Consider the following 19,860-nt stretch of genomic DNA (forward strand, 5'->3'; position numbering starts at 1 on the left):
TCTCTCTATGAATTTCTCATTCCCTCTCCATTTACACACTCATGCACATATCTTCAACTATCCGCTACTTGAAGTCATTGTTGACTAGGTGTGTTGAACCATACTCTCATTCTACCCATATGGTTATTCTATCATGAAGAGAATATAAGAAGAGGCCATGAGAATTTTGGTTGAATGTGTTTCTTTGAAGCTTGAGTTTCTTTGGGTTGGCAAAAGTGGTGTCTTACATTTCTATCACATTCCTAATTTTCAGAGGAAACTTTTCTGCCTGCTTATTTATTTTATTCTCAAAACAGCCTTGTGAACAATGTAAGGATGACACTATTATTTTAAAGATGAAGCTGACAAACAGAGAGTTAATGGGTTTTTAACAGGCCATGCAGATTATTAGAGGTAGATTTGGGATTATCTATAATAATGATAGCAGTAATACACCATTTACTAAATATTTACTGTATGCCAAGCTAATCAAATCAATGGCATTCACTCATTTAACCCTCAACAATCAAAGATATGAAATCACATATCCACGGTACACTCCTAGTACATGACAGAGCCAGGACTTGAACCCAGATTGGGGCTCTCAGCTCTTAATTTAAGTATCTACTTCTTTAATTCTTTATTATGGAGAAATGAGTTTTCTTTAAAGGACACACAAAAGGGAGACATTTTCTATTTTTAAACACTTTTCTGTATATGGGGAATATTAATTATTATAATAATTAACACCTCACTAGCTCTTTAAATGAATAAGAATGACTTATCACCTACTTTGTGCCAGACACTGTTCTGGGTGCAAGAAAACACATATAAGCAAAACATTGTCTTTGATGGAGCTTATGGTCTTTTAGGAGAAACAAAGTCATCAAATAATCACAAACATTTATAACTAAGTGCCCTGCAGGAAAGTCTGGAGTTCTCTGGGAGTTTATCTGTAAATGGACTATGACACAGTTTGGGGACAGGGATGGCTTTCTGACAAAGCTGCTTTGTATTGAGAATGGTAGGTGTGGAAATGTTAACTATAAGAGAATGTGTTTTGCAGAAAAGAGAACATGTATAGGGTCTAGAATTTGGGGGATTTTGAGGTACTAAAATTTACTTGGCTGGAGTTTGTTGAAAGGAGAAGACCAGCCCCAAGACAGGCTTGGAGAGGCCAAACCAAGCAGGGCTCATTAAGGGTTTTTTTCTTTATGTAAGAGAAAGTGTAATTGATTGAAATGACAGATTACTCGTGCTTGAAAAGATCCTTCAGCCTTAAGTGTTAAGAATAAATTGCAGGGAGCAAAGATGAAGGCAATTGAACCAGTTAGGAGACCACTGTGGTAATATGGGGCTGGAGAAGATGGTAGCTTAGACTGGGGAGGGTGGTGGAGATGGGAAAGCTGAATAGATTTAGAAATTATTTAGGAAGTCATTTCAACAGGATTTATTTCAAATTAGATATATTTTAAGCTAGAGGAAAATGTTAGAATGCCTCCCAGGTTTCTGGCATGTGCAATTTGCATTGTTTCATTTAATCCATACAAAAGTACTATGATGATCATATTTCCAAGTTTCAGGAAACTGATTTTGAATGTTTCTAGTCACTGTCCATGGTCACACAGCTTATCCATGGCAGAGCCACGATGCACTAGGGTCCGCCTGAATCTGAAATCTGTGCTGCAGTGGTGGAAGGGAAGAAGCTACATAACCCATTTTAGTAGAAAGATCACTAAAGGTCTAGACCCAGACTTTGTGTTGATTTTGACTTTGAGGGAAATTTAGCTTCTAGGGCTAAAGCCCTCTACTCTGCAAAATAGAATGAAACTTTGCCCCCATTTAATTATCACAGTCTCTTTTTTTTTGGGGGGGGGAGTCTGAGTGAGAGTGTGACAGTGCTGGGCATTTTGGTGTCATTATAGAGTGGGAATGAAAACTCAGTGTTCACACTGGCCTCTTCCCCACTACTGTCCTTATTGGTGGAGTAGAGATAATGATATTGATCTCATAGAGATATTTTGAAGATTAGCTCAGTGTATGCAGAGTGTTTGGTGGGCCCAGCAAGCAGTCAACACACAGTAGTCAAACATCTCCATAAGTACATGGCAGGGCAGCGATTTGCTGGATGATCTCCTGTTGTCAGGAAGGTCATGCTCCGGGGGAAGCAGAAGCGTGGAAGGCTCCCTGGTCTTCATTGCTCTCACTTATCCAACTTCTTCTCCTGCTGAGCTGCACAAACCAGCCATTTTTGGGATACTTGCTCTAGGCTGGACACTGGAGATATAAAGAAGTATAAGACCTAGACTGCACTCTTAAGGAACAATAAACATAATGGAGCCGGATAGTAATCAGAAATACTCCAACATAATCTAATTAGTGTTGTAATACTATAAGCAAAGGGCTGTGGGGCCAGGAGGGGAGGTGCGGGGGGGCAGGGAAGCGACTCATTGTGCCTCAGGGACCCTGGGAAGGCTTCATAGCAAAGGCTGTATCTGTACTAGGCCAGGCAGGAGGGCAGAGGTTGCTGGGTGGAAAGAAATGGGCATGAGTGCCAGTCCGTGTGCTAGTGGAAGAATCCTTTCTTGGAACTCACAGCCCACAAGACCCTAGGAATGCCAAGGCCCCTTTGAGAAATCTGGCCTAGAATAGAGGGAACTAGGATGGGCAGGAGAGGTTCAGCAAGGCAGGTATCTGCATCCTCCCCACATCTTCCACTATCTCCCAGTTCTCCTTTTTGCTAAATGCCTTTCCTGCTTAAGGACCCCTGTTTTAGATCCTCACATGTCCTCTGCTTCTTCTCCCACCCGCAAAAGCCTGGCAGGAGAAAAGGATCAGATGTGAAGGGATGAACCTACAGTGTAGTGTATATGGTTTATGTTGCTGTGATCCCTTTCCCACGGGTAGTTACCTTTCAGTTCCTTGCTTGTTGTGGAATGAAACACTTTGATACTGGAATCCCATTCTATCTTCTGATCCAGGGGTGTGCTCAGTAGCTTTAGGTCCCGGGTAGTGGATGTGTATTGCTTGGTTGGTACACTATTGTTTTCACTGTTGTTTAGCGGTTAATTGGTATCACTGTACTGTTTGCCCAGACCCCCCCCCCCCACTAATTCATTATGTCATTATTGTCTTACATTTAGCTGACCTTTCTGGTCTAAAGATATTTGTGTATGTGGTCCCTTCTGTGTTAAGTTTTGTTATTTTTTGACCTCCCAGTTGAGAAATTATATCAGCCCTTCCTACAGTCATTTCCCCAAATCAGCTCTTTGCATTTTTTCCCTTTTTATGCTATTCTACCAACAATAGTGTATACCCTTGGACTCCAGGGTTGGCAAAAGCAGCTTTACAGTTGTGAGTATGCAAAGGTGGAGTTTATTCTTGTGTTAGTATTTATTAATGGCTGTATTATATATTTGTATTACAACTGTAAACCCACTTTTGCCCACCCCTATTATTACCAATGTTCATGATTATCTCCTATATAGTAGGAGAGAGCCCAAACTGCAGCACCTGTTACCAGCTAATTTCTCCCATGCTTAACAAAAATGAGGTTGCTGGTTTTCCTAAAATAAAATACAACAAAACAATTTGTGATCATTTTTACTGAATCTTAAATGAGTGGATGAAATCAATTATTTAGCCCACAATGTTTATCTCATCAAATTTGAAGGGCGCTTACCAAACCCAGCTGCTAAGGGCATTTCCTCGTAGGACTAAAAGTCAAACAGCTGTGAAGGAGAGCTTGGATGAAGAACATTTTGGGGGCAGGATGTACACAGATGGGACCATCTTGAGAACAGAGTGTTCTCATACCCTAGATGGCTATGAATTTTGCCTACACCTAGGTCATGTGGGGAGATGGAGCATATAATGTGGTATCCACGAACGTGAGAAAAGTCAACAACATTTGTTGAGTGTTCAATTCAGCTTACAGGCGCCTTTTTCCCAGTGAGTCCCCGCCCCCATGCACTGCAACATTGTGGAGGACTGCTCTGCCCAGATTATGCATCCCCACCTCTGCCCTGGTCATTCTTCCCAATTATTATCCATTTCAAACAGTCAGCAGGGCAATAGCATGTGTGCATCAATGGTCACAAGAGGAACTTGGATTATGAGGAATAAAAATCTGTCCAACATGTGGCACCATTAAAGGGCTCTGGCTGAGACATATTGTTTATAGTCAGCAGTTGTCTGGAAAATAGATGTTTACTTGTAGTGAGTTTATTAAGACCTTTGCCATTAGGCAATATATATCCTGCATTGTTCTTTTCTAGGAAGAAAACTATGTTGAAATAAACCTTCAATTAGCCATTCCTGTGGCAATAGAAAATAGTAAACAGTGATATTGTTCTATATTGGGCAGAGAGAGAGAGAGAGAGAGAGAGAGAGAGAGAGAGAGAGAGAGAGAGAGAGAGAGAGAGAGAGAGAGAAACAGCAGGAGTCTTTTGTCTTTTTTTGGAAGGATGGCTTTTTAAAATGGTATGTTCCATTTAAAACTACAAGTGAAGTATTTGCTAAATAGAGATTAAATTACTTAGAGAAAAACTATTCAGCAAGAACTTAAACACACTGGGTGTCCCTGAGCCATCCACTTTCTGATGAAAAGGTGGGTTTTAATATGACGAGGTGCATTCTTTGCATCAGACTTGCTCACATCTCGCAGGAGTTTCTTTGGTCAGTGATGAGACTAGATGTTTCTATTGCATAATAGGGACTTTTTTTATGTACAATTTTTCAAGGACAGGGACTGGGAAGCAAAACATCACTGTCCTACCGTGCCTTTGACACATAATAATTTTTCTGCCTCTATTTTCTTAGCAAATCGCTTTGTGCTCTCCCGCTCCCCCATCACACACCATCAGACAAATGGATAGTCCTAATCCTGCAAAATTCTGAATACCATTACATCCTAATGCTGAGAGAACCAATTCATTTATGACAAGTTTGGTCCAAGATGAAGCCAGTGGACACTGCAGCCTGAGCAGCCTATTCTAGGTGTGTGCTAGTCTTTGGACAGTCTTCAACCTTTTCCAATGTTTGGTTGCCTTGTACATAAAGTGGGGCAATAATGCTTACTTCATATGTGTTTTTTTTTTAATAAAAATTAAATGAAAAAAAGTATGTAGAGCACCTAGGACAGATTCTAGGAGATAGATTGTGTTCAGTCAGTGTTGGCTGTTAGGATGAAATAGTCAGTCAGGTGCAGAGAGGTTGGTCCCTAGTGCTTTTAAAGGTTGACTGACAGCAGCTGGCAGAAGCAGCAACTGATTCTCCCCCCTGGACCTTGGGAGGGACTCGGTACATATTTGGTGAGTGAGTAAAGGACTGCCAGAGCAAGCTCCTGGATGCTGACTCCCAGGCACATCAGGCTAACGACCCAACTCATTTCCCAGGTTAGACATGTCATTTTTCCTCATCTCCTATTTTTAAAAAATATATATTTTATTGATTTTTTACAGAGAGGAAGGGAGAGAGATAGAGAGTTAGAAACATCAATGAGAGAGAAACATCGATTAGCTGCCTCCTGCACACTCCCTACTGGGGAATGTGCCCCAAACCAAGGTACATGCCCTTGACCGGAATTGAACCTGGGACCTTTGAGTCCACAGGCCAACCCTCTATCCACTGAGCCAAACCAGTTAGGGTGCTCATCTCCTTTTTCTCTCTGTAGAAAGCACCATTCCAATAAGAGGCAAAACGAAAACAGTTCCATATTATTCTAGAGCTCTCCTAAGCCAAATTAACAAACACTTATTGAGGGCAAGGCAGGTGAGCAGAGTGAAGTCAGGAACAAGAGTTCTCAGCATGTTTTCTAGAACACAGCTCTGCAAATATATCTGACATGATAAAAATCTAGGGCAGTGGCTTGTATTTATTAGTTATTTTCAGATTTAAGTGACCTCATGGCATACGGTGAACCCTCTCCCTCCTGTCCTGATTTGCTCTTTCATTCCCTGCCAAGCCCTCATTTCACAATTCCTGCTCACCTGGCCCATTCAGACCTGCTGCCACAGCACGAAAGATTCCTTTCGCAGTTGGTGCCAAGGGGATCTCAAAATGGCTTTGGAAACCTCTTAAATGAATTCCCTCACTCCTGGTGGGTCTCTACTCACTCAGTACTATGGGTGTTTGGAATTCTGAGTGGAACTGAGGGGAGATGAACATAAGGGCTACTGCCACCTATTTTGCATTTTCCAAATAGTTCATCTTGCTTTTTCCCTTATAGTATTTCATTATTTGCTTATTTCCCCAGAACGGTTTTAATAAGAAAGTTTTGAGAGTATCCTGGGATTATAGTCTTTGAATAAACTTTCATGTTCATAGTATAAGCCCCTTTGGTTTAAAATGATCCCACTTAAAACATCTACTTATAACTACCAGCTGCTGGTTCATTCATACTCATCAGTGCACACACACACACAGATAGACACATGTGTGTGCACATGCATACGCACACACATGCCCACATACACACATACACACTCTCTCACATGCATTGTGTATATGTAAACATCCAGAAGGAACAATGCATTGCAGAAATTGTCCTGCTGAGTTTGTAATCCAGTGTAAGTTACTGAGTGCTGATAAGTAAAGGAAGTTCAACCAGACAGTTTAATCCTCCAATTTCCTGTCTTCTAATCAGCCCCTGATTCTTTGGGTTTTAAATTAGAAACATTCCTGACAATATTCAGGACAGGTGAAGGAAAATCTACTAGAAAATAAGGACAAAGCATTTATTTTACTGTCTAAAGTTCACAGGAGAAATATGAGTGTAATAACAGGAAGTCAAGATTTTTAAAAAGATAGTAGAACTACATAGGCTAGCTTAAGTAACCAATCACATTTCTGAATGAAGTACATTTAGATCATAATTTGATTTAAAGAAAAAAAACCAGAAACATAGTTTAATGTACTTGTTTCTCTCTAAGTACAGTAAATGATACTTTAAAGATGTATAAGGCTAACCTAGAAGAAAATGATAAGGATAATTTCTTAATGTATGTAGGAGAAAATAAAAAATCCACTTCATTCAGATTTTGTCTGAAATGGAAAATTGTTAATACTGTGACAAAATAATGTGTGGAGTATACAGAAACTTTTGAAATTAATGCATATTCTTAGAAAGTAATATAGTCATGCATATTTATAATGGTAGATAAAAATAAGACAACAGTGCATTCAAAAATAAGCACAGGTAAAGTGTGCAAATGCTTGAGATAGTATGTGTATAAATATTTTTATCATGGACACTTTCTTTTGAAAGTATACTGGGTGCTGAGAATATGATAGGATTTATTATTTACAGAATTCCCTCATTTTTATTCTTTTCATTTATAGCCACTGTACAATTTCCAAGTAATTTTAATCACCATCACGAAAGAGCTAGTACAAGTGCTCAGAAAAATCTTTATTAGAATGCCCTCAAAGGAGTTTGGAAGACAATCACTAACAAAAGTTGTTCAGTTGAGAATTAACATTTAAAAATTGAAGTGGTAAATACAGTTCAAGGTATAAATCCAAGCAAATAACAACAAAAGGTTTGCATGAAATATGGGTTCTTAGTTTGTGTCTGCAGCATTTAGGGCTGCCAATCATTTGGGAAGTAGACTAGAGTTGAGAGGTTTTTTTGTTTTGTTTTGTTTTTTTAATTGTTGAACACAGTAAGACTACTTTACAGAAGTACTTTGCTAATTTATACGTATATGCATCTATCTATCTACATTTAAAAGGCATTTATGTTATCAGGCATAGCATATCCTTTCTGCCCAAATACTTTTCTGGTATATGAAGTCTGAGTTGGAAAAATTTGGATTAAGTGACGAATACTTATTGATTGAAAAATTGTATGGCTATTTCTAAAGAGAATGCTTCTAAAGTAAGTGCTTAGGAACATAGCATGGGGTGAGGGGGGTGGCAGGATAGTTTAAGAGCCTCTTTCATAGTCATTATACATTTTTAAATTGGATCGCAGAAGCAAGACAAGTGAATTTTGTAATTCACATAAAAATAGTCCTGTGATACCCTGTTATCAGAAAATCATTAAGAAGAGGAGAATGCTTATTCTGCCTTCACTTTCATGCCATGTGGGCAGAATGAAGGTAATGCCACTGAACAGAACTATATTCTGAAGCATATAATGACCCAGGGTCCTTCCATTGCATTTGGCATGGAGGGAAATTTCATGAGGGTTTTCTTTAGCTTTATGTCGGAAGGTTTCAAATAGAGATGTCACAACAGAGTTAGATGAAGTTGATACGTAATATCTATTCCTTGATTTGCATGATTAAAGCATTATAGAGAGGTGGCTCAGATATCAAAAGATTTCTCATAAGTGGCAGCGCCAAAGGTAATTACTGTTAAAATGTGCATGCTCGAACCCTGGTCGCTTGTTAACGTCTAAGTTGTTTACAACTCCAGGGGTTGGAATAGAAGTTTTTTTGGACTTTTGGATATCAAGACCCCTTTCTCACTCCATTTTGATATCAAAAGTGTGCTTAACATATTTTATAACTTATGTCCCTAAGAACAACATCAGCATCAACCGAAGGAAAAAAAAATGCCATAGAAGATATAGAAGGCCCTGCTTAGTATTTCACATTTTAAAACAATTGTTTCTTAAACAAAAGTAGTCTTTTAAAGACAAAGCTAAAATTTATACTTTAAAAATTCCCCAATTAATTTAGTCAACTGACCTCCACTTAGTTATCAAAAAGTGCAGTTAAACCCCTACAGTAAGCCCCATGCATTATGAGGGGGTGTGGGGATAGAGACGGGGACAGGGGAGTGAAGGGAAAGAGAAGAGGGGTTGTTACACTCAGCCTTTTATTAACCAGTTTCTTTCATTCTAGCGGGCCTTTATATTTTAGAGAAATAAAAGTGATCTGGGGCTCTATCCGTTCTCACCTAAAATCTTGGAGTAGGTAATGGCTGTCTACAACCTGGTCCAACATATGCCCCCCAAACTAAAACAAACAAACTCATTTGCCATACAAATTGTTTACGATTCATTAAAAAGCAAAATTGCATGTCCTGGTGCTGGCAGCTGAGGCCGAGAGCCTCCGGGCGGAGGGGCATTCACTGAGTTGCCTTTGTATGCCGGGAGGACAAGCCGGAGGCTCCCACTCTGCAGCCGGAGTCTGTGCAGCCAGATGACGCATGAGGTAATTTTAAAGCTTTCTTTGCCTTTAGCGTGAAACTCAGAACTTGTGCTATCCTTTGGTTAAAAAAACCCTATCATTCAGGGACAAGTTTAAATTTTTCTTTTTAGTTGGAGAAAGTTGTTTTGAGTAGCAAGGTGGAGTTATGAAGGGCGAGGGAGTGAATGCTATTCTAGGGAAAGGGAAGAGCTAAGAGAAATGTGAAATCTGTCTTTTTAAAATTAATCCCCCTCCCCTTCATCAAAGCCCTCAATTTCCCATCAATAATGGGACGTTTGCATTAGAATTATTTGTAACTGGCAGATCTAAAGCACTGTGCTATGTGGTCACCTTTGAGAGAAAGAGAAAATTGATTTATTCTCCATGGGAACTTCTACAACTTCTTTAAAGAGCACTCTGATTTCTCACCCTCTTTCAAAGCAAAGATCTAGAGGCACTGAAGTTGAGAGAAACTTCCTGTAGTATGCAGCCTACACAGCAGCATGTGAGCTTACAGCATTGTTTATTTTTAGTCAACTGCATTGCGAAATGTTTCCACCACTTTTATGTGTTATGTTCCCGGTGGTAAAACATCTGTAAAATACTTTTAAATGAAAAGGAACTTCCAAGTACCCTTTACCAAAAAGTAACGATGGTGTTTCAAGTTAAAAAATGAGGAGCATTTGGTGATCTTTGCAAGAAGAAAAAAATGACACAGTTTACCATAAAAAGTAACAGGCTATAAAATCTATGAGCTCTTGAAATACAAGGAAGTAGAATGTCGCCCAGAATATGACATCAGCATGCAGTTTGTTTTTTTTAAAAAAAAGCTTATAACTTAGCTTAGAAAATAATAGCTAAACCAATCAGTGTATTCATTTCTAGTGTTTAACAAGCTACATAAGACAAAGTGATAGGCAACATCACAGCATACAAGTAAACCTTGCTGTCGCTGGCAGAAACTCTCCTTGGAAAATGAATGCCCTGAATAAAAAGTTCAGATCTAAGTGGCGAGGCTACTGCTAGTTGAATGAACCAAAAGCTGAAAGTAACATTGTCCTGAAACCACCAGTAAAGTCTAGTTAAGAAATGACAAGTTAAAACACACATGTACAACATACCCATGACCACCTTAACTCAAGAGTCCTTAGGATGGACACACTGCACCCCAAGAAGCAGCCGAACAGAATCCCGAGGTAGCTCACTTTTAATAGTTTCTCAGTCCTCAGAGTTCCTAAAACTTGCCAAAATGATACCACCATTGGTCCAGAAGGGGAAAGAACTCTTTCCGCAGATCATACAGTGAAACTGACCAAGTCCTGTCTTGTAATTCCATTCGCTACTCTCCCCCTTCAACACCACTCTCTCTCTCTCTCTTTTTTTTTCTTCTTAAACTGATATCTATGTGAAATGAGCTGAAGTTCACGGTCCAGTTAGGAACGGATAATACATTCATTGTCCTGGCAGCGAACTTTTTTTTCAGTCCCTGGAAGAATTCATGCTTGCCGCAAGAATAATAATTACAGAAAACTAGAAATGCACTGCGAACAAATTAATCCTTAACGGACACCACCCTAACGAGGGCGGTAATGATTTGAGGACTCTCCTCCTCACGGGACTTGCATCTCCCGTGACAATAAGCTATTGTGCATCCTCCCAACTCACTCTACCTCTTATAGATCCAAGATGTCAAAGGTTGTCTGGCCTGGTTGACCATGACATGTGAGTTAACTCCTTCTGTGGCCACATGCTAGAACTTTATTAAAACTTTATTTGTACCCAGAATAACTAGAAGATAGAATGCATGGGTCTTTTCCACTCAGAGCTAGAGTTCCTAAGAGATGTAAGACCTGCTCCGATGTAAACAAACGGGGGAAAGTTAGGTGACAGCAAAAGGTCCCTGGATGGAAAACAGTGGGGAACCCCGAGTTCTCTCACAGGTGACTTCAGGCAATCCAACTAATGGGACAGGACACAAATTCCCCCAGGTCTTGCTTCTACCCAGCGCCCCACACGCGTCCTCAGAAAATACCACAGCCACGGGAAACCATGCGCCACATAGTCCCTGAAAACAAAAGTAAAGGGGATGTGAAGCTGGAGAGGGAGCAAAACCCGAGGGCCAGGACAAATGCTTCATTTTTTTTTCTTTTACGCCAAGACCGATTTGACTATAATACCCACCTCCACCTTAACACTTCTGATGCTCTTTTTTTTTTAAAACAAACAAACAAAAAACAAACCAAAAGCCACATAAACAACAACTCCCAAACACTGTCCCATGGAAATTCAGGGCAAGTATGCCTGGGAACTCAAGTCGCAGAGTGGCAGAGAGAGGATGGCAAGAGGAAGCAGTGTGAGGCCGCCTCACTGAAGAGTGTGAAAAAAATCAAATGTGAATTTGATGAATGTGAGGTCTGGGACATTTTGTCAAAGAGGGAGGGAAAGTAGAAAAGGGGGAAAAAAAAAAAAAAGCAGCCCCGGCTGCCAACTCACCATCCACCAAGTTCTGGCCGAGATGTCGTAGCAGAGCTGCCATTTGATGGAGCCGTCGGAAGCTTTCCCTGCCATTACGCTGTCAGCAAGCTTCATCTGATGCTAACTCACGGGAGATAAGACACCTAATTGAGAAAACATTTGCAGTGGCATGTGGGGCAACATGTAGTCCGGTCCATACCATATGGAATCATGGGTAAAAAAAAAAATCTCCTTGACAATGAACCAATCTCTCACAGACCCAGTGGCAAGGTGAAGTGGAGATGAAAAGTCTTCTGCTCCTAGCACTGTCTCCTCTCTCCTTCTTAAAAAACAAAACCCCACCGCTACACATCAAAGAGGCAGTTAAAATTAGGGCTTCATCACTCAGATGATTTTGGTCTGCAAGGTTTTTCCTTTCCTTCCAACAACCAATCCCCCCCTCTTTTTTTTTTTTTAAGGAGAATAAAGAGATTTAATAGGACAAAGGCAGGTAGTGGACTGCGGAGGGAGATCGCCACAGGCTATTAGCCTAAAATTTCTGCTTGACAGATGGAACTGCTTAGAGACTATCATGCGATGTTTTGGGCTTTTTTTTTTTTTCCAACCCTCCCCCCCACTTCTTCGACTTTAAGTCTGATTCGGTATCTGTTTTTCACAGCCACTTTTCCCAAGAACGTGAGCTGTGCATTTAAAAATGTTCAGTTTAGTTTTCCTGTCTTACACATCTCTTTGGAAGCAAAGTGAAAAGTCTAAAACTAAATCTGGGAACAGCTGAACAGGTTTTCCAAGAAGAAAAAAAAAAGGAAAAAGAAAATCCTAAGGAAAAACATTTCTCCTTCATTAGCCTATTTTAAAAAAATTAATTCACTAGTTAATTTTGCTGTGAAGGAACTTAAACACGAGAGGACAATACTCAAGTCCTTTGATTTTGGGTTCTGGCTGGCATTGTATTTAGATGTGTTTTTATGTGAGGAAATACGTTACTGATATTTTACTTGTGCTAACTGGATCCAGGTTAGTCATCATCTCTATTTTGTGGTGCCCCTCCTTTTTGTAAAAACTAATTCTGGGCATTTCCATTCTTTGTAAGTCAGGTGGTCAGTCATGATCAATTCACTTTCACACAATTCTGGCTAAACCTGACATGAGGACTTCCTTATTCAGGGAAAATCACATCTGATTTTCTTACTGTAACCAAGCCATCTTCATCACAGGGGTTTTGACCACACATCCTTTCTTTACCAGAATAAATAAACCACAACATGGACCTACCCATAAGAATGGCTGTAAAAATGTGTGTTTTTTTTTTAAAGTGAGAAGTCCAGGTAAATGCTGAATTTCAAGTAATTTTATTTCAAGATGAAAGGGAGAAAAAAGTAGAGAGAATGCTTTGTATTTATATTTCCTTCATTCAAACTGTGTGAAATTAGGAACTGCAGAAACACCTGTATAAGAGCAGTGCACCAAATACTAATTTTTTTTAAAAAAAGATAAGTGATTCCCTGATCCTCAAGAACCTAGCAGTGACCTCACCTTCTCTACTCTGCAGACCATGCACAGGGGCTCCGTCTGGAGCATGGGGGAATGTATCTACAGCATTTGTCAGGGCTATTGAACTGTAGTTATTTACAAAGTTGTGCATTTACAGTCTAACTATCCAGGGGATTTTTTTCTAGTGGCAGTGTTTACTGAATAATATTTAGATAAACTTATTCAGGACACATTTTAAGTTTGAAAGAGGTTAAATTTGGTGGCTTCCGCCCTCCTATCTCTACTGTCTTCCTTAGCAGGTGTTATTTTAACGAGTTAGCATCAGGTAAATAGCTGTTTGGGCAAAAATAATTTTAGTAAGGCAAAATGTATCCAGTTGCACTTGAACTGTTTTTGTAATTTAAAGCAAGATGCACACGCTGCTACTACAGAATGAACCACAAAGACAATAAATAAGGCATTTCTTTCTTATCTCTGATTGTAATAGGATTTCTTCTAATAACATGGAGTTGGGAGGCGGTATTGAGAATTATCATCAAATATGGATATTGTCGTTACTCTTAGAAGCATCTTTGTATTTTTTATTACTCTGGCATCACGTCTCCTTCCAGAAAAAGAGTCTGCATTAGCACAGGAAATGTTAAGTTACCTTCAGTGTCTAGAAGCAAATGGACCTTCTGCCAGGATCGCGTCCTGAGCTTGCCAGTCAAAACGTGTGTTGCCTTGTGTAACTGAAGCGTCATTAAGATGACCTCGTCTTTCTTCAGTTTACTATTCAGTGAATGAAAGGCGAAAATGTTGGAAATTCGATATATTATGTAAAATAGCACAAACAAAAAACAAAACAAAAAATAAGGGGGGTAGAGAAAAAATGAAATAAAGCAGCTTTCTGTCTTTGAACCAACTTCCTATTTAATTTTATCCTTTTTAATGAGTTAGCATCAGGTAAATAGTTGTTTGGACAAAAATAAACTGAAGTTTCTTTGCTTTATAGGGTCTTTTTAGCATTCTCCCAAGGCAAAAAGGCACACGCACCTTTTGGACTCGTGGGCCCACAGCCCTACAATTTCTAAGTTTGTCCTGCAGCAACCCCTGAAGTTGGAGGTGTCTCTTATCTGAGCCACTGCATTTCTGAGAACTGGAACACCCTAGGCACACCCATTACTTATGAATGAATGGGGCACAAGGTACACTGGAGTCCAGATTTCACTTTGTGAATGATATTACAGGAGATGGCACAGTAGTTTTAAACAAAGAAATGATAAATATTATTGAATAACAGTGTTTTGCATCCAGAACAATTAGGTGCATTTAACTTTATCATTATTCTCTAAGAGGCTGGTGGAAGCTCTCTGTTCCCATAGAGCAGGCTTTTCACAGTGTGACCAGTTGTTAATAGCCTTAAAACAAGATTAAATAAAACATGTTAAATATTGCAATTATTGTGGAAAATAAAATTACTTGGTGAGCATAAAGGGGAGCAATTCAAGCATTTAACATGATCCAGGAAACGCTACTCCAAACAATTGCATTTGCTTTATGCATTTTTCCCCTTTGATTGCTGACAGATGCCTTTTTGGAAACAAACATCTAAATGGTTTGCTTTCAGTCAGAAAAAAATATAACAGAAAGCGGCTACATGTTTTGAATTTAACTCTTGTCATTTGAATATTTCTTCCCACTGCACGTGAATGAATCTGAGGCAAAAGCAGCACTCTCATCAAGAAATAAGCCTGTCAGGATTTGGAGTTTCTTACTTCCTTTGAACATAGTTTATGAGAAGTGGGAATCCCTCTAGCTATGAAGTCAGGGATGGGTTAACCTGCAGGGCACAGTATAAAGAATATAGTCCAGGTGATGATGGCGAGCTTTGGAAAGGGAATTGTTTTCTCACAGTATGAGGCCTCCAGCAATGAGCAAGTCATTTTCCAGTGTCATTTCGGTGCTTCCCAAATCAGTTACCTTTTTTAGTTGAAAGGGATTCCCACCTGTGTATGTGCAGCAGGGCATTTGGATAAAGACCTTGAAAATTCTGCTGCCAACAGGTGTACTATACCAAGGAGTGGTTTTTGTTTGTTTGTATGTTTTTTTCATATGTTGCTGAAAGGTACCATGAGATAGAATATTAGTGATTACAGAGGCCAGACAGTAGAGCGGTTGAGAACACTGTGTCTGAAGTCCAAGTGTCCACATCAAGGTTTGCTTGGTTACTAACTGTGTCACTACTCTGAGGTTACTCAACCTCTCTGATTCTCTGTGTCCTAATCAGGAAAATGATAAAAATAGTTATTAAATATAAATATATATATAGAATCATTTTTTGATGTTTTATTATAATTATTGCTTTGCTGAGGGGAACCCTTTCTTCCCTCCATTCTGGTCCTGTCCTGTGAGGCTGAGTTAAGTCCCTTCCCTCTGTTCTTCCATAATAATTTGTGCCTTGCTCCATTGCAGCTTTTAGCACCCTCTCCTGGAATCATCTGCCTCTTAGTTGGCCTTTCCCACATTCCTTGAGATTCTTGAGAGCAAGGGATGTGTCTTGTATGTCTCAGTGGCTACGGAGTCAAGCTCAGTGATGGGCAGATAGTAGGGGCTTCCTATATTGTGAGAGAAAAATAGTGAAAAGGCATAGAACATTAGTCGATTTGAAATTTGGTTGCATTCTTCTCATTTCAGCCTTTTCATTTACCTTGACTCAAACTATTACCTTTCCAGTATACCATCTGCCTTCCCAAGTTGACTCCCCTAGTTAAAACCCTAGTCCACAGTGATCTATAAAGCTTTTTGAATTCCTGTTGCCTTCCTTATCTATATCATCCATTAGTACTTTGCAGAGATTGACTATTTTATTATTATTTTTTTAATATATATATGCCATTCATTCACTCATTCATTTAACAGCAACTTTTGCAATATAGGCAACTAAATTCCCCCCCCCCCCCGCCTTCTTTTCAAGTTCTATTTTCTCAGGCCATTGGAAATTTGAAACTCTAGAAGAGTAACTAATGTATTGAGTGCTTCCTTATAGCCAGGTATTGTTCTGAGATTTTTAAAAATATGTTTTTATTGATTTGAGAGAGGAAGGGAGAGGGATAGAGAGATAGAAATATTGATGAGAAACATTGATCAGCTGCCTCCTGCACGCCCCTACTGGGGATCAAGCCTGCAACCCAGGCATGTGCCCTGACTGGGAATGGACCAGACTGGTGACCTCTTGGTTCATGGATGAACACTCAACCAGTGAGGCACACCAGCTGGGCTGTTTTAAGATCTTTAAAACATTTTTTTCAGATAGGTTCTTAGGAGGTATGATCTATTATTAATCCCATTTTATAAACAAGAAAACAGGCTCTTTTTTAGAGGTGGAAGCTGGACTTAATGAATATGTATGACCTTGAATCATCTCCACTTCTTAGAAATCATGAAATTAGAAGCAAACACTGTTGCTGAAACTGTAGAAGTTTGGTTTAGGGAAATGGGTGTCTAAGACTTAAAAAAAAAACTTGTATCTACTATTACTATCTAGGTCTTTTCTCTAACCTTAATCATGTGAAAAATCCTAAAATTGTCTTCAGGACATCACTGTCTAACCCTGGAAACGAGTGTGTACTCACAACATAAGCATTGGGATAAGAGGAATAAACTACACAAAAGGACAGATCATCTAGTTCCTCCAAAGCCCAGGAAAACGCTAAGGTCTTTGGTGTGAGATTTATTCTGTTTTGATGGAAATAGCAGTCTTCTGCACACACAGGTACACATCAGCACTGGGAAGGAGTGTGGTGACTTAAAAAAATAGTGTCCCAAGTCACCTGGCATGCTTTCTCACCGTATGGTAGAAGCAAATGCTGAAAAGCTGAAAAGGGCAGAATTGAAGGAAATGCCAGGGGGTCCAGACAGCCCCATCTATTTTAATGATATGCCCAGAGATTGCCCAGATTTTTTATTTAGGATGTGTATGTATAGATATATTCTTTCTTGAGAAAAATATTGATTTTTTTTTCTAGCAGAAAGTCACCCACCATGCCCTGCAAAGAATTCATTTTCTTTTTAGTGGCAGTTCCCATGCCTCATTTCCATTTAAAATTCTTTGACTTTTACTTTTTTGCATTTTCTGTTAACCAGCTGCCACCCAAGATTGGACTAAACCCTCTGCCCCCTGTTAAAAGAGAAAAAAAGAAAAGAAAAAAATGTGTACAGCACAGCCATCTAATAAGTATATTCACAACTTCTATGCAAGGCGCTTAAGAAAACTAAAAGGTTAATATATTCTAACTAGATGTTGGGTATAGAATGTCAGGTCTGTCAGATTTCATTATAACTTGCTGCTCATTGGAAAAGATTTGATTTCTTTTGCCACTGTCCTACTATGTTCAAGTCACTGACTGCCAGCAGCAGCCCACTGAAGACCAGGCTGGCAGTGAGCAGGCTCGAGTGGGAAACCAGCCGCAAGGACCATCTGTTTCCGATTTCTAGCCGAGCCAAGATGTGCAGTGAAGTGCACTCCATTCACCAGGCCAGCTTCTCCCCTGCTCAAGTTATTAGTGTTACAAGTGAAATTATCTTTTCCAAACAGCAGGGGAGCTATAATCCTTATGGAACAGGACCTTAACACACACACACACACACACACACACACACACACACACACACACACTCACTCACAAAAACACAAATACTCTCACACACACAAACCATTCAGACCTCTTTTTTTTGAGTTGAGTGGAAAGCTGCTTGTAAATTTAATTACAGCTTTCATGGGGTTTTTAAAGTATGTTTTATTAAGCATGATAACCTCAGAGGCAGCAGCATATACATTGGCCTCATTTAGTCTAATTGAATAATCAAATATCTTTAGGATGCTTTTTGTGGGCATGGTTAAAAACGATGAGATGGGTATATTTAAACCATCTTAAACTGTAATGGCTTTCAGAAGGTTAATGACTTTTTAGGAATCATGAATGGGGGCTCTTGCTTGGCTGGCCCAAGTGAGCCAATCCTATGCAAGCAGACAGTGCTGAGGCTAGTTAGCCAACTATTAAATCCCACAGGGCCAAATGACTGGTGTCACCATGTAAGTTGAGAAATTTTAATAAACTACATCTTTGCTATTTGTTATTGATTTTCTGTCTGAAGAATGAGAATTTTTAGAAAAATTCGAAGATGAAGTAGCAAAGCTAATTGTATGATAGTATAATAGACATAGCAAGAGGAGAAGTCTGGAAGGCTTAATGAATTAATGTTATAAACATGCATATAGTGACAGGTATTTGCCACTGTGCTAGGTGCTCAGTGGTACAAATAAGAAATACATGGGACCCACCCACAGGGAGCTCCCAACTCTTGTTGAGGAGACAGACAAAGGAGGCATTTCTATGACCATGGGATAGAACCACGGTGGGTTCTAGCCTTGGTTCTTCCATATTCTTGATGCGTGACTCTGGATTGTCCCAGGCTCTGTGCAGGTTTCATCTGTAAAATGGGTATGGCAATGGCTGACTGTCAGTGAGTATTGCTAGAATTAAATAAACTAACATACGTAAAAGGACAAGAGTCAGTGATAGGAACTTAGCAGCTGCTGATTATGTTTGTTTCTATATCTCTCTAGTTATTTCATGAATACCCAGTAATCTTATAAATTGTAGAGTCACCTTCCAGCAGATTTCTCCTTTGTGGAGGAGTAGCACATGGAATCCAGGGAGAATGCCTTGGTTGTGGCTCCCTGTATGTGTCAGGCATCTCACCAGTTTCCAAGGGCAAGGCCTGCAGAGAGTGCCATACAGTCATGACTAATTAAGCACTTAATGGATACTTTGGGTTTATGGTGAACGAGAAACTCCCTCCAACCCCCCAAAATGAACATTTTTTAAATTTTCAAACCAGAGATTATAAATTCATTTAAAGTAAGGAAGGAAGGAACTGAGAAAGACTTATTTTGGAGGCTAGGAAAATGAGGCTTAGCAGAGAGTATTACCTGAGTCACCCAGCAAGTTAGTGACAGAGATAGGGTTTCAACCCAGAGACCCTAATATTCAGTGTCTCTGTAACACTTGCTTCATAGTATTTGAAGAGCTATATCATGAATTCGGTAATTCAGTTGGATTCAAATGCATATGAGATCCTGCCCCTGTTGCCTCCGCCAATTGTACTGTACACCTGGCAATTTATCACTGTGCTTTATTCATGGTTACATAAATGGAGGCATCTAGGGTAGCCTCCTTTTTAGGTAGATGGTAAAGCTAAGGACCAGTGTCCCAGGTAAGTTCCCTGAAAGCAAACTTTGATCTTGTGTGAGACTTGTGGAGATTTGTGTGCAAGAATTTTATGGGGTAGCTGTCAGGGTCAACACCTGCAAGGAAGTAAAGAGGATTGGGTAGAAGGATAATAATCCATGCAGTTCCTAAGGCTGAGCTAATCCTACAGGGAACCTGAGGCTGGGATGGCCCTGCAGAGCTGTCCAAATTGGTCAAGGGGAACAGGCCTTTACTCTCACAGTGACAAACCAGTCATTGAATGAAGGCCATCTCACAGAACATGAAGAGACTTTGGGCAAGATGGGTCTTTTAGCCAAAGATAAAGTCCAGGGGGGTTTTCAGCTGAGAGCTAGAGCTGTCAGTTTCCATTGTTCCCAATAGCTGAAGGGCATCTGGATGGTGTGCCACATGAGCCATTGTATTCAGAGAAGTTAAATGCCTTAAGTTAGTCAAATGCCAAGTTCGTGGCAGACTTGGGCTGGGATTCAGGAGTCCCAGTCCATAGCTCTATTCATTTCCCA

Source organism: Myotis daubentonii, chromosome 3 (genome assembly GCF_963259705.1).
Source record: "Myotis daubentonii chromosome 3, mMyoDau2.1, whole genome shotgun sequence".
Lineage (NCBI taxonomy): Eukaryota > Metazoa > Chordata > Mammalia > Chiroptera > Vespertilionidae > Myotis > Myotis daubentonii.